The sequence below is a fragment of the Bos javanicus genome, chromosome 23, assembly GCF_032452875.1.
Source record: "Bos javanicus breed banteng chromosome 23, ARS-OSU_banteng_1.0, whole genome shotgun sequence".
Lineage (NCBI taxonomy): Eukaryota > Metazoa > Chordata > Mammalia > Artiodactyla > Bovidae > Bos > Bos javanicus.
This window is the reverse complement of record NC_083890.1, coordinates 8,564,469-8,577,345: the sequence shown is the minus strand read 5'-3', so window position 1 is coordinate 8,577,345 and position 12,877 is coordinate 8,564,469. Positions and strand designations below refer to the sequence as shown.

Genomic DNA, 12,877 nt, shown 5'->3' with positions numbered 1-12,877 from the left:
GCTTTGTGATTATTAACTAATTGAATCCTCACAACACTCCCGTGAATCCCATTAGGCAGGTGAGAAAACCAAGGCACAGAGAAAGCAAGGTGTTTTTCCAGGGTTGCTTTGGTGGCCTGACAGTTTGAGTTCAAGCCTGTTTTCTTTTGTTTAAATATAAACTTATTTTTATTTATTTGGCTGCGCCAGGTCTTAGGTTGTGGGACCTTTAGTTGCAGCTGCAGGATCTAGTTCCCTCACCAGGAATCAAACCCTGACCCCTCGCACCAGGGGTATGGAGGCTTAGCCACTGGGCCACAAGGGAAGCTCCCTTCAGAGCCAGTTTTCTTAAGCATGACCTCTAAGACAAGAAATATTACTGGGCTTAAGAATTACTTGAGGATTTGTTTAAAAGGCAGCTTCTTGAGGGTCTTCTGTAGGGATTATGATTCTGAAGATCTGGCAAAGCCCAGGAATCTGCCCCTCCCCCCGCTTTTTTTTTAATGTTTGTATTTCCAAATGGAAATTAGCTCCCTTTAAAGAAGAGAGAGAGAGAGAAAAACGTTGTGGTAAAAACACACACACAACATTAACTTTACCATCTTCATTAAGTGTTAAGTTCAGTAGTGTTAAGTATGTTTACACTGTTGTGCAATAAATCTCGAGAACTCTTCCATCTTGCAAAACTGAAACTCTGTACCTGTGCGTGTGAGCTCAGTCGTGTCTAACTCTTTGTGACCCCATGGGCTGTAGCCTGCCAGGCTCCTCTGTCCATGGGATTCTGCAGGCAAGAATACTGGAGTGGGTTAGGTTGCCATTTCCTTCTCCAGGGGATATTCCCAACCCAGGGATTGAACCCAAGTCTCCTGCATTGGCAGGTGGGTTCTTCACCAACTGCGCCACCTGGGAAGCCCTTGGCAACCACCATTCTATTTTCTGTTTCTATAATTTTGACTACTCCAGGTACTTCCTATGAGAGGAATCATACAGTATTTGTCCTTTTGTGACTGGCCTAATGTCCTTGAGGTTCATCTGTGCTGTGGCACGTGACAGAATTTCCTTCTTTTAAAAGCTGCATGATATCCCATCACATACATACTTACCACTTCTTCTTTAGCCATTCATCCACTGATGACCATATGGGTTGCTTCCACTTCTTGGCTATTGTGAATAATACTGGAATGAACATGGGTGTACAAACGTCTCTTTGAGAGCCTGCTTTCAATTCTTTTGGGTATATGCCCAAGAATAGGATTGCTAAATCATAGGGTAATCCTATTTTTAATATTTCAAGAAACCCCCATACTGTATTTCCATAGGGGCTGCCCCATTTTACATCATCACCAACAATGCACCCGGGTTCCCATTACTCCACACACACTGTTGTTATTTTTCTTAAAATAGTAACCATCCTAATGGGTGTCAGGTGTTATCTCATGGTGAAATCGCATACCTCACATAGGGACTTGAACCCATGGGCCAGGACTCGAACCCAGCCAAAACTCGGACTGGGTCTTGAATTCATGATCTTTTCATTAGAATCACTCACCTGATGTCTGGACTGACTGAGGCTCAGGTTCTTTGTGTCTCAGTGCAGAAGGAACTCAGCAAGAGGCAAAGTGACAGGCAAAAAGTAGATTTATTAGTATAAGACTCTCACAAGAGATGCAAGCAGGCAGGCGAGGGAGCTGTGCTCCGAGGATTATGTGGGCTGCAATTTTACAGTAAAAGGAATGTGTGGGAGGGGGAAAGACTACCTCTGTGAGTAGACGTCAGGCCTACATAGGGCTTTCAAGGTGGCCCTAATGGTAAAGAACCTGCCTACTGATGCAACAGACATAAGAGATGTGGGTTTGACCCCTGGGTCTAGAAGATCCCCTGGAGGAGGGTATGGCAACCCACTCCAGTATTTTTGCCTGGAGAATCTCAGGACAAAGGCACATGGCAGGCTACATAGGGTTGCAAAATATCGTGCATGACTGAAGCAACTTAACACCCGTGCATGCAGGCTTATATCACTATCTCCTCCTTTGTGTTGGGCAGGAGGGTGTCTGACCTTAGGTCAATTATTCAAATCATTAGAAAGGTGGTGACATTTTTCTTTCACCTAATGGGACTTACCTAGTGGCTTAGTGGTAAAAAATCTGGTTGCAAATACAGGAGACGCCAATTTGATCCCTGGGTTGGGAAGATCCCCTGGAGAAGGGAATGGCAACCCACTCCAGTATGCTTGCCTGGAGAATCCCAGAGACAGAGGAGCCTGACAGGCCCCAGTCCACAGGGTCACAAAAGAACTGGAAACACCTTTGAGATGAAAGAACAAAAAATACGTGCTCAGTCGCTCACAGTCGCTCAGTTGTGTCCGACTCTTTGCAACTACAGACCATCAAGACTCCACTGTCCATGGGATTCTCCAGGCAAGAATACTGGAGTGGGTTGCCATTTTCTCCTCCAAGGGATCTTCCCAACCTAGGGATTGAAGCTGCGTCTCCTGTGTGTCCTGCACTGGCAGGCAGGTTCTTTACCACTGAGCCACCTGTGCTATGCTTACTTACTCAGTCGTGTCCAACTCTTTGTGATCTCATGGACTGTAGCCCTCCAGGCTCCTCTGTCCATAGGGATTCTCCAGGCAAGAATACTGGAGTGGGTTGCCAAGTCCTCCTCCAGGGGATCCTCCCAACCCAAGGGTCGAACCCAGGTCTATCACACTGCAGGCAGATTCTTCACTGTCTGAGCCACCAGGGAAGTCACCTGGGAAGCCCCAAACAACAAATGGCCTGGGGCATATCTCGTGCTTTTATTTATGGCTTTATATTATAGTTAAGCAAGCCTGCTTCACTCCACAACATTCCTGTACCTTTCTTTAAGGGACCATTAACTCACAGCGGTCTCCCAAAGTTCCCTAGGTTTCCCTCTTAGTCCCCTACTGGGACTTCTACAGCTACCTGTATTCTATCCCTTTCATTGGTGGTTTTGATTTGGAAACTGACATTTTATAAAGCTCCCCATGTGATTCCCTGGTGGCACCTGGGTTACACTGTGAGAATCAAAGCTGTAAGATGTTTCCCTGTTCAAAACAACTCAATGACACCTGGTACGGGGGAGGGGCAGGGAACAAGCCCCACGAGATGACACACACAGGGAGCATGGAGGTGCCACAGTTCATGGGACTCATCCACGCTCATCTTTGCACCCTCAGATCCTCCTGACATCAGCAAAGCTATCTGGGGAGTTCTGGCAGGCGGAACTCCCCATTTCTGCTTCTTAAGGATGAGAAACAGAGCCTGTGGAATTTGCCTGGAGGCAGAAAGTCAAATCTTCACCTTGAAGGCAAGGAAGACAGCTGGAACAGCTCTCCGATTTGCTGACATCCACTTCTATCGCTGAGGCCGTGGAACTGCCACGTGGCATCAGGCTGGCGGGCACTTCCAGCCAGCCACAGAAAAAACGCTGAGGCATCAGAGGGGAAAATGCCCTGCCTTCTGTCCATCACAATGTCAGAGCTCCAGGCTGACTTGTTTCCACACTCAGCCAGGAGGCTCAGCCCCACGCGGGGAGAGGAGCAAGGTGGGAACAGACTCGTGACTGTTGGAGAGGCCCTTACAGGTCTCTGAATCATCCGCCTTCCCCTTCAGCTGTCTCAGCCCTGCAGACTGCAAGAGGCTATTCTGCCAGGTGGCCTGGGCAAGGGAGGGGGCCCAGCGTGGATGCTCCAAGGCCAGTGGAATGGGCCCGCAGAGCTGCAATGCCACCCGGGAGCCTTCGCCGCAGGGTTGATCTGTGTCTTCTTCCTGCTCCATCTGGCCCTCCCTGGCAGGACTCCCGGCTCAATTTACCGCTGGCAGGGCCATATGTCCTGCCAGCCCTCCAGGGCCTGCAAGTGACAGGGGCAGGGCGGAAAGATGAAAAAGCTAATCCCTTTTCTTTCCACAGCTCCAACCCTGAGGGCGAAGGAGGGCACCACCCATCCCCCTGTGCCCTGCAGCTCCAGGTGGAAACTCTAAATACTGGGTGGAGTTCCGCAGAGTCAAACACTGGAATTCCTTCCCGAGACTGGAGGCCACTCACCCGTCCCCGCTGCCCCACTCCACCGCTCAGCGGCTGGTGCAGACTTTAGTTGGTCCCAGTCTCCTAAGGCATCAGCTTGGGCTCCAGTTCAGACCAGCCTGACTCGGAATCTCCAAAGATGGCCCCATCCATTCCTCCCTACAGGCACCTCCCATCGGGGGTGGGGCCTGTCTCCCTCCCCTGAAATCTGGGCGGGTCTTGTGACTTGCTTTGATCCAGCCATTGGGATGGGAGTGGCTTTTAGGAGACCTAGTAGCTTCTGCTTCTGTTCTCTCTGGGAAGCCACCATGATGCTTTGCTGCTGCTGCTGCTGCTGCTGCTAAGTAGCTTCAGTCGTGTCCGACTCTGTGCGACCCCATAGATGGCAGCCCACCAGGCTCCCCTGTCTCTGGGATTCTCCAGGCAAGAACACTGGAGTGGGTTTAAAGAAGCTTAAGTGACTGAATGTGAGCCACCACGTGGGGAAAGAGAGGCCACGTGGGGGAAATGCCGAGGGGAGTCCTCTGGACCTTCCAGGCTAGCCCAGCCACCAGCTGAGCCAATGACCTGTGGCCCAAAACCAGAGGCAAGGTTAACAACACATTGGGTGATAAGCTGTCTCCATGAAGCTTAAAATACAAGGGTGGAGACAACGCAGGGAGAGCTGCAAGACTTGCATCTGTGAGGGCAGAAGCAGAACAAGATCAAGGCGGGCAGGGGCGGGGGGCTGCATCTGGTGACCTGAGAACAGGAACACCCCAAAATAAGCAACAGATATTTCTGGTAAAGCATGGTGGCCAGTTTGGGAAGAGCAGGTGACACTGGGGTGTGTCTCAGAGCAAGGGGCTTGGAGGGGCTGAGCCATCCAGCTGCTATAAACTCCTGAAAGAGCCCCTCCAAGGCTCCCTGTACCAGGGAGAAACTGCTGACTGTGAATGAAATGGAGCTGCAGAAATGAAGGAAAGGGAAGGGCCAGAAAACCTTAGTTGTGCCAGTGATGAATTGATTGCCTCTCAGGTCCCGCACGCCAGCTTTCTTTGCTCATACCAGAGGAGCTCACAAGGAATTCTATACATTTGCTAGTTCTGGTCGCCAGAAAGCAAGACACAATGATCAACTCTACAGCAATGAGCACCCCAGAACCCAAACTGTGGTTTTGAAATAACATTTCCTATGAAAAGAAGTCGGGAAATTTTATTTAAAAAAAAAAAGAAAGAGGAAAAGGGGAATTCCTTATTGGCCCAGTGGTTAAGACTTCTTGCAGCGCAGGGAATGTGGGTTTGATCCCTGGTCGAGCAGCTAAGCCCACATGGGCTGGAACCCAGCACTGCCAGTAGAGTACTCATCCACCGTGACCAAAGACCCTGCCTGACATGAGGAAAATCCCAAGTGCCGCAACTAAGACCCAACACAGCCAAAGACATAAATATTTTTAAAAAAGAAAGAAGAAACTTTTTTAAAGTCAGGGCTTCTTGGAAAAATGCCTGGTTTCAAGTCTAGAGCAGGAAGGTTTAAAGGACAAAAGAAGACTGGACTACCTTGATGCAGCAGCTAGCAGGAAGTGCTTGAAGACTAGCAGGATGTCAAAAAGAAACCAGTTTGAAGCGACTCCCACTGGCCCATGTGAGCTTTAATTATGATAACAATGGCAAGGGATTCAAATTAATCAAATATGTTTTAATCTATAGGTTCTTGCTGGCGGTGCTCTAGTCGCCAAGTTGTGGCTGTTTGTGAGCCCATGGACTGTAGCCTGCCAGGCTCCTCCATCTATGGGAGAATACTGACGTGGGTTTGCCATTACCTTCTCCAGGGGATCTTCACAACCGAGGGATCAAACCGGCATCTCCTGCATTGCAACAGATTCTTTACAGACTGAGCCACCAGGGAAGCCCATAAGTTCATAATGCTATTAAAAATTAATTTGGTCCTCTTGATAGGAAAGCTATTTATTATCTTAGAAACTGGTAAATAAAAGAAATGAATCAAGCATTTATCCTGTCTTCCTTATATGACCTATGCCACCGGGTAACCAAATAAAGATGACAGGAAGCATTGCTTTAAAAATGATTTCCACCAATAAATGAAATAATAGAATCACCATTTTGCTACCCTCTGTGAATTAACTGGTACAAGCACTGAGCAGCCACGACTGCTAACATCACCAAAAGAGAGGCAGCCAGACATGGTGTGCCTGCTGAGGGAAGCCCGCACCGCCGTCTGGAATGTGGCCTGAGGGATCCAACCAGAGCTCGGTCAGCACTCTGGGCCCAGCTGCCAGTTTGCCAGAAATGCAGGCGACGAAGGAGCAGGTTGAACTGCACTGTGTGTGCAGTCAGCAAAATCTAGACCGAGGAGACTCCACCGGTCAAACAGCCCAGATAGTCCAACAAATTAACTGTAAACAGGGAGACATGGGGAGAATGGTCAACATACCCTAACTGACCCCCCAGTGAGTTGTGCCCTTATATAATCCCTTCCCCCGAGGGTGGGTATAACCTGCAACTTGCAGGTCATAGAATATGGCCAAGGTGATGGGATGGCAGCCCCATAACCATCTTTTGTTATCTAAAACTCCATCTTAGCAGATGCAAGGGGAGACTCCTCTATTGGTCGTCTTACAAAATATTTGTTTATTTATTTTAAAGATATTTATTTACTTGACTCTGCTGGTGGGTCTTGGTTGCAGCTTGTGGGCTCTTAGTTGTGGCATGCAGGATCTAGTTCCCTGACCTGGGATCGAACCTGGGCCCCCTGCATTGGGAGCATGGAGCCTTAATTGCTGGACCACCAGGGAAAGTCCTTCCCCTATTAGCCTTAAATAAGAAAACAGCCAGGCTGTGAACAACCTATGGAGAGCGCCACATGACAAGAAATTTGGGGTAGCTTCTAGAATTTAAAGCAATGGCCAGGAAATACTGGGGCCCACAGTTTTGCAGCTGCGAGGAAATGAATCAACAGCCAGAATGAACTTAGAAGTAGATTCTTCCCCAGTCGAGCCTGCAGACAAAAATGCAGCCTGACAACATGTTAATTGCAGCTGTGAGTGAGGCTCTGCGTGGAGGATCAGCTCAGGGGTGCCCAGGCCTCTGACCTATGGAAGCTCAGAGATAATGCACGTGTGTTTTCGCCCACCGCATTTGTGATAACACGTTACACAGCACAGAGAAACTAGACACTTGCCTGGTGGTCCAGTGGCTAGGACTCTGTGCTCCCAACACAGGGGGCCCAGGTCTGATTCCTGGTCAGGGAACTAGGTCCCACATGCCACAGCTGTGAGTTCGAGTGCTGCAGTTAAAGATGCCATGTACCTCAACAAAGACATGGCACAGCCAAATAAATCATTAATAAAAAAATAAATATCTTTTAAAATGTATTTTTTAAAAAGATGGTAAATTGTATGGTGTATATATTTAACACAACTTAAAATTTAAATGGGCAAAAGATTTGTAAAGAACTTTCAGAAAAGATACCACACGATCAGGCCACAAACCTTAAATATATACAATGTTTGTTTGTCAGTCATACCTCATTAAAGCAAAGGGGAAAGTTTATTTTCTATTTAAAACAATACTTGTTGATGTTTGGCAGAAGCCGACACAACACACGCTGTAAACCAAAGAGTCTTCAGTTAAGTTTTTTTTAAACAAAGCTAAAAAAAATAAAGTAATACTGATAAGTAACTTCTCTTGAGCATCTGCCATGTGCAAAAGGCACAGCTCCAAATGCATCATTTATACAAACTCTTTTAGTCTTCCCCACAACTCCACCATGTTAGTACCATTGTTATTTCCAGCAAAGAGAGGATGAAACCAAGGCACGGAGAGGCTAAGAGATTTGCCCAAGGCCCCACTGATACAAAGTGGCAGAGGCCGCACCAGGCGGTGTAGCTCTGGAGTCTGTGCTCTCAGTTGCAGAGGTAAAGAGGCTCTGATGGGCCATGGGAAGGAAAGTGTGGCTGCCCTGCTGGTCCTGATGGACTGTGCTGAGGAAGGAGGTCCAGCAGGAAGAGGATATTGATTTTACTTTGGGGGATTTTTTGGCTGTATGGCACAGCATGCAGAACTTCCCCGACCAGGGATTGAACCTGTGCCCCCTGCATTGGAAGTGTAGAGTCTTAACCGCTGGACCACCAGGGAAGTCCAGGAAGAGGATACTGAGACAGGCATTTCCAAAGCAAAATGCATCACAAGCTTCATTTGTTCCCTTCAGAAATCTTTACCAAGCCTCTCCTGCGTGCCACGCACTGTCCCAGGCTGCTGGGGCTCTAGCCGCGAGCACCTCAGGCAGAAATCCCTGCCCTTGTGGAGCTGAGATTCCAAACCTTCCCATGCTTCTGCTTTTCCAGCTGTAAAAGGGATACTCAAAGACTGTGAAAAAGAAAACAAGGGAGCAGAAGAAATGCTTAGAGGTTTACAGGTGACAATTTGATAAGCAGCATGGATCACCTCCGCAGGCCACAGATCCAGCAGGCTGTCAACAGGTGGCATTCCCTGAACCCTGTGTGCTGTTTTTACCTCCACATTGGTCATTATAAGATAATGCAGGAAATATAATCACGGCAGCTTTGGGCAAGTGAGGTCAGAGGAGCTGCCCCAACAATGACAGGCAAAGAGGTGGCAGGCACTGTGGGAGAGGTTTGCCCGGGTGGAGGGGAGGGTTGGGCTCCACTTAGAGGAGAAATCACACCCTCAGCCTCAAGACAACAGATGTGGGTGACATGTGTGTGTGTGTGTGTGTGTCCAGAAATGTGTCAGCAGCCATCTAGTCACAGATCACAAACTCACACATGCCGTGGGAGCTATAAATGAAAACTCGCAGCACAGATGGCTCTTTTGAGGAGGTTTCTGCTGGAGTGGGAGGTGCCATGTACAGGATTAGGGAGCTATTCTAGACGGCGTCTGCTGAGGGCTGTCCTGGTGCCTGGGCCCTGAGAGGATGCCCTCCACCCAGTTTCCAGAGCTGCAGAAATAGAGGCCACCATGCTTCTCTGGTGGTTCAGATGGTAAAGAATCTTCCTGGAATGCAGGAGACCCAGGTTCGATCCCTGGGTCAGGAAGATCTCCTGGAGAAGGAAATGGCAACACACTCCAAAATTCTTGCCTGGGAAATCCCATGGACAGAGGAGCCTGGTGGGCTACAGTCCATGGGGTCGCAAGAGTTGGACTCTACTGAAGCGATTTAGTATACTAACCACAGAGGGGACTGCTCCCCAGGACTCCCTCTCTCCCCTCTGACCCAGGAGATTTTATTCAAGGCTCTGGAATCTCAAAAGGAAAAGAACAGCAACTAGAAAATCTCTACAAGCCATGGTTTATTATTGTCCAATCTGGGGGAACTCCAGGGGGCCCCCGGGGGTCCTAGACCCTGACTTCCATCTCTTGCAGCAGCCCTCAGGATGTTATGGCTTCCTCAGAGTCGGTGGATCCCAACATTGGTGGCTTTAAAACTGCTGCTGCCCAGGGACCAGGAAACATGTCTAAGAATATTATTCTTAGCAGCTTTATTTATAAACACTGGAAACCACTTTGATGTCCGTCAACTGGTAAATGGATGAACAAGTCATGTTCAGATGACTGAGATGGGGATTCTCATAGACCTGACGACGGAGGGGGCAAGGAGCCAGACACAAATCAAAACGTCGTGTGGTGTCGTCAGTCAGAACCGCCTGCATCTGGGAGTGGGTGTGGGGCGTGGACCAGAAAAGGAGACTTCTGGGGCAGTGGGCGTATTCTCTCTATTAATCTGGATGGCAGTTAACATGGGTTTACACACATGCGTAAAAATACATGGAGTTGTAACCTAAGATTTGTACCCTGCACTGTTAAGTATGTGCTGTGTATATCCTTAGTCGCTCAAGTCGTGTCCGACTCTTTGCAACCCCACGGAGTGTAGCCCGCCAGGCACCTCTGTCTATGGGGCTTCTCCAGGCAAGAATACTGGAGTGAGTTGCCATGCCCTCCTCCAGAGGATCTTCCCAACCCAGGGATCAAACCCAGGTCTGCTCATTGCAGGTGGATTCTTTCACCATCTGAGCCATGAGGGAAACCCATTGTGAAGTATACCACACACATCAAGAAAAATTAAGAAGCAGAAGACTAATGCCTTCCCCCTCACCCCTCGACTGAGTGTCTGACTTAACAGATCCGGGGTGTGGCCTGGGTAAATAGATTTTTGAAAGCCTCTCAAAGCATTCTAACAGGCTGCAGTGTGTGCTAAGTCGATTCAGTTGTGTCTGACCTCACGGCCTGTAGCCCACCAGGCTCCTCTGTTCGTGAGATTCTCCGGGTAAGAATACAGGGGTGGGGTGGGGAGCCAGAGCCCCGCCTCTCACTGCTCTGAATCCAGGGCTCTGGCTTCCTGCCCCCAACCTCGGCCCCAGTGGCAAGACCCCAATGCAGAGGGCAGCCTGGGATGGCAGGAAGGCTTTAGGCTCTGCAGAGTCCAGTCCCACTGAAATGGAGCAAGACCCTATGGTCCTTGTCCTCCCGGGTCTTCTGCTTGCCTTGTCTGTAGAAAAACTTTAACCAAAGAACAAGTTTAATCCGAGAAGTGAGCAAATGCAGGAACAAAGAAAAAGAATCAAAGGAGACCAAATAATAACAGTTTAGTCATTAAGCATAGTCAAGAACCTTTAATTCCTTTTCCAGGGCTATAGACAATATTCTGAGCCATATCCTGTGAGCTGTCTTATAGATGCTGAAGCCCCCCCCAGGTGGAAAAGTCAGCTACATGATGACCAGACTCTAGCCATGACATAAGCTGCCACAGTTCTGAGAACTGGCCTCAAAGAAATGGAAACAAACCAACCCTGGAACTGAAGATTAACTACTTAAAACAATCAAGATGGCCAATTTTAAGATGATGGTCAGAGCTGACTGTTTCTGCAAGCCACTCAGCCTATAAAAGCTATTGCCCACTGATTTCCGGGGGCAGGGGGATGGGGTGGCTAGAGTTGGCCTTTGGACAGGTGCACAATTACCCATCGAAAATAAAGCAAACTTTCCTTTCCACCAACCTGGCCTCTTTAATGGCTTTTAAGTGGCCTTGAGCGGTGAGCAAGCAGGACCCACTTTTGGTTACACCATTACTTCCTACCTCTGTGTCCTGTGACCTTGAACAAAAAACATCTATTTCTCTAAGCCTGTTTTTGGGGGTTTTGTGTGTGTGTGTCTTTAACATGAGGCCAGTGATAGGTCTATATCTCATATTCAATACAGCATGCAGCTGCTGCTAAGTCGCTTCAGTCGTGTCCAACTCTGTGCAACCCCATAGACAGCAGCCCACTAGGCTCCTCTGTCCCTGGAATTCTCCAGGCAAGAACACTGGAGTGGGTTGCCATTTCCTTCTCCAATGCATGAAAGTGAAAAGTGAAAGTGAAATCGCTCAGTCGTGCCCGACTCTTACTGACCACATGGACTGCAGCCCACCAGGCTCCTCCATCCACGGGATTTTCCAGGCAAGAGCACTGGAGTGGGTTGCCCCTGCCTTCTCCGAAATACAGCATACTACTACTACTACTAAGTTGCTTCAGTCGTGTCCGATTCAATACAGCATAGGAGGGATAAAAATGGTATTTGTGTTGATAAAGGTAATCTCGGCCTTTCCTGATAGCTCAGCTGGTAAAGAATTTGCCTGCAATGCAGGAGATCTGGTTCAATCTCCGGGTTGAGAAGATACCCTGGAGGAGGGCATGGCAACCCACTCTAGTATTGTTGCCTGGAGAATCCCCATGGACAGAGGAGCCTGGTGGGCTCAGTCCATGGGATCGCAAGGAGTCGGACATGACTGAGTGACTAAGCACACACACACAAAGGTGATCTCTTTAAAATATCCATCTGATCCTGTCCTGACTGCCTGAAACCTTTCTCCAGCTCTTCACTGCACTTGGAAGAAAGTCCTACCTCCTTCCTGAGGCCACTGTGGCTGTCCGGGTTCACCGTGCTCACCGTGTGGCCATACTGGCTGCCTTGCAGTTCAAGCCCTCCTCTGAAGCAGGGCTTTTCACTGAGTGTTCCTCCAGGCTTTTCTCAACCCAAGATCTGGGTCACCATGCCCTGATCCTCTCTTCATAGCACCCAGCACATGACAGAGGTATTTGTTGCCTGGTGGATGGGAGTATGTTTTGCCCCCATTCTTGCCCCACCACCTGCCCCAGCTGCTCAGTGCCTTGCTGCTGAATGAAACTCAGTGAACTCAAGGATCCGCTGTCATCTGAGAAATCTTCTCTAAGTGCCAGAGGGTATTGTTATTCGTCCTCCTTCCTGATTCACTAAACTCTCATCTCCTCTGCTTACCATGAGTTTGCTGTTTATTCCTGAAACGCTATTAAGTACCCCAGTCACATGAGAGACACTGTGCTAACTGCTAGAGAGGATGCAGAGAGGAGCAGGGCATGGCCCCTGCCCTCGAGAAGGCTGCATCCAGGGATGGATGAGCGGGGAACAAGAGCAAGCGGGGGTGCTTTGGGGTCCCTCCACATCCTCTCCTCACTCCACATCCTCTCTAGGTGATCTCAGAACCTCACAGGGTCTTAGATGGTTCCCTGACCTAATCTAACCCAGCTCTCTCTCACAGGACAAATTCTGAGCTCTTTATCTAAAATAATCCTGGATTTTTTTCATCAGTGTGTCTCACAGGCACAAATGCAACAAAATCTAAAACTGAATCCATCTCTCATAAACAACTCAGTGAGATTCCAGAGAAAACGAAGCATAGCTTATTGAGGAAATGATGCTGAGAGACCAGCTAACACTTTGGAGGGAAAATTTTTATATCAGAAGACATGCCAAGAAGATAAAAGATATGGATGGTGGTGCTCAGTCGGGTCTGATTCTGTGACCCCATGGACTGT

General features: G+C 48.7%; 1 non-coding gene across 1 annotated transcript; it reads right to left on the bottom strand.

Moving 5' to 3' along the window:
• Window positions 1–8,089: 8,089 nt before the first annotated feature.
• TRNAG-UCC (transfer RNA glycine (anticodon UCC)) lies at window positions 8,090–8,162 on the bottom strand. Its single transcript has one exon. It is a non-coding gene; the product is annotated as a tRNA-Gly (tRNA).
• Between the last annotated feature and the right edge of the window lie 4,715 nt (window positions 8,163–12,877).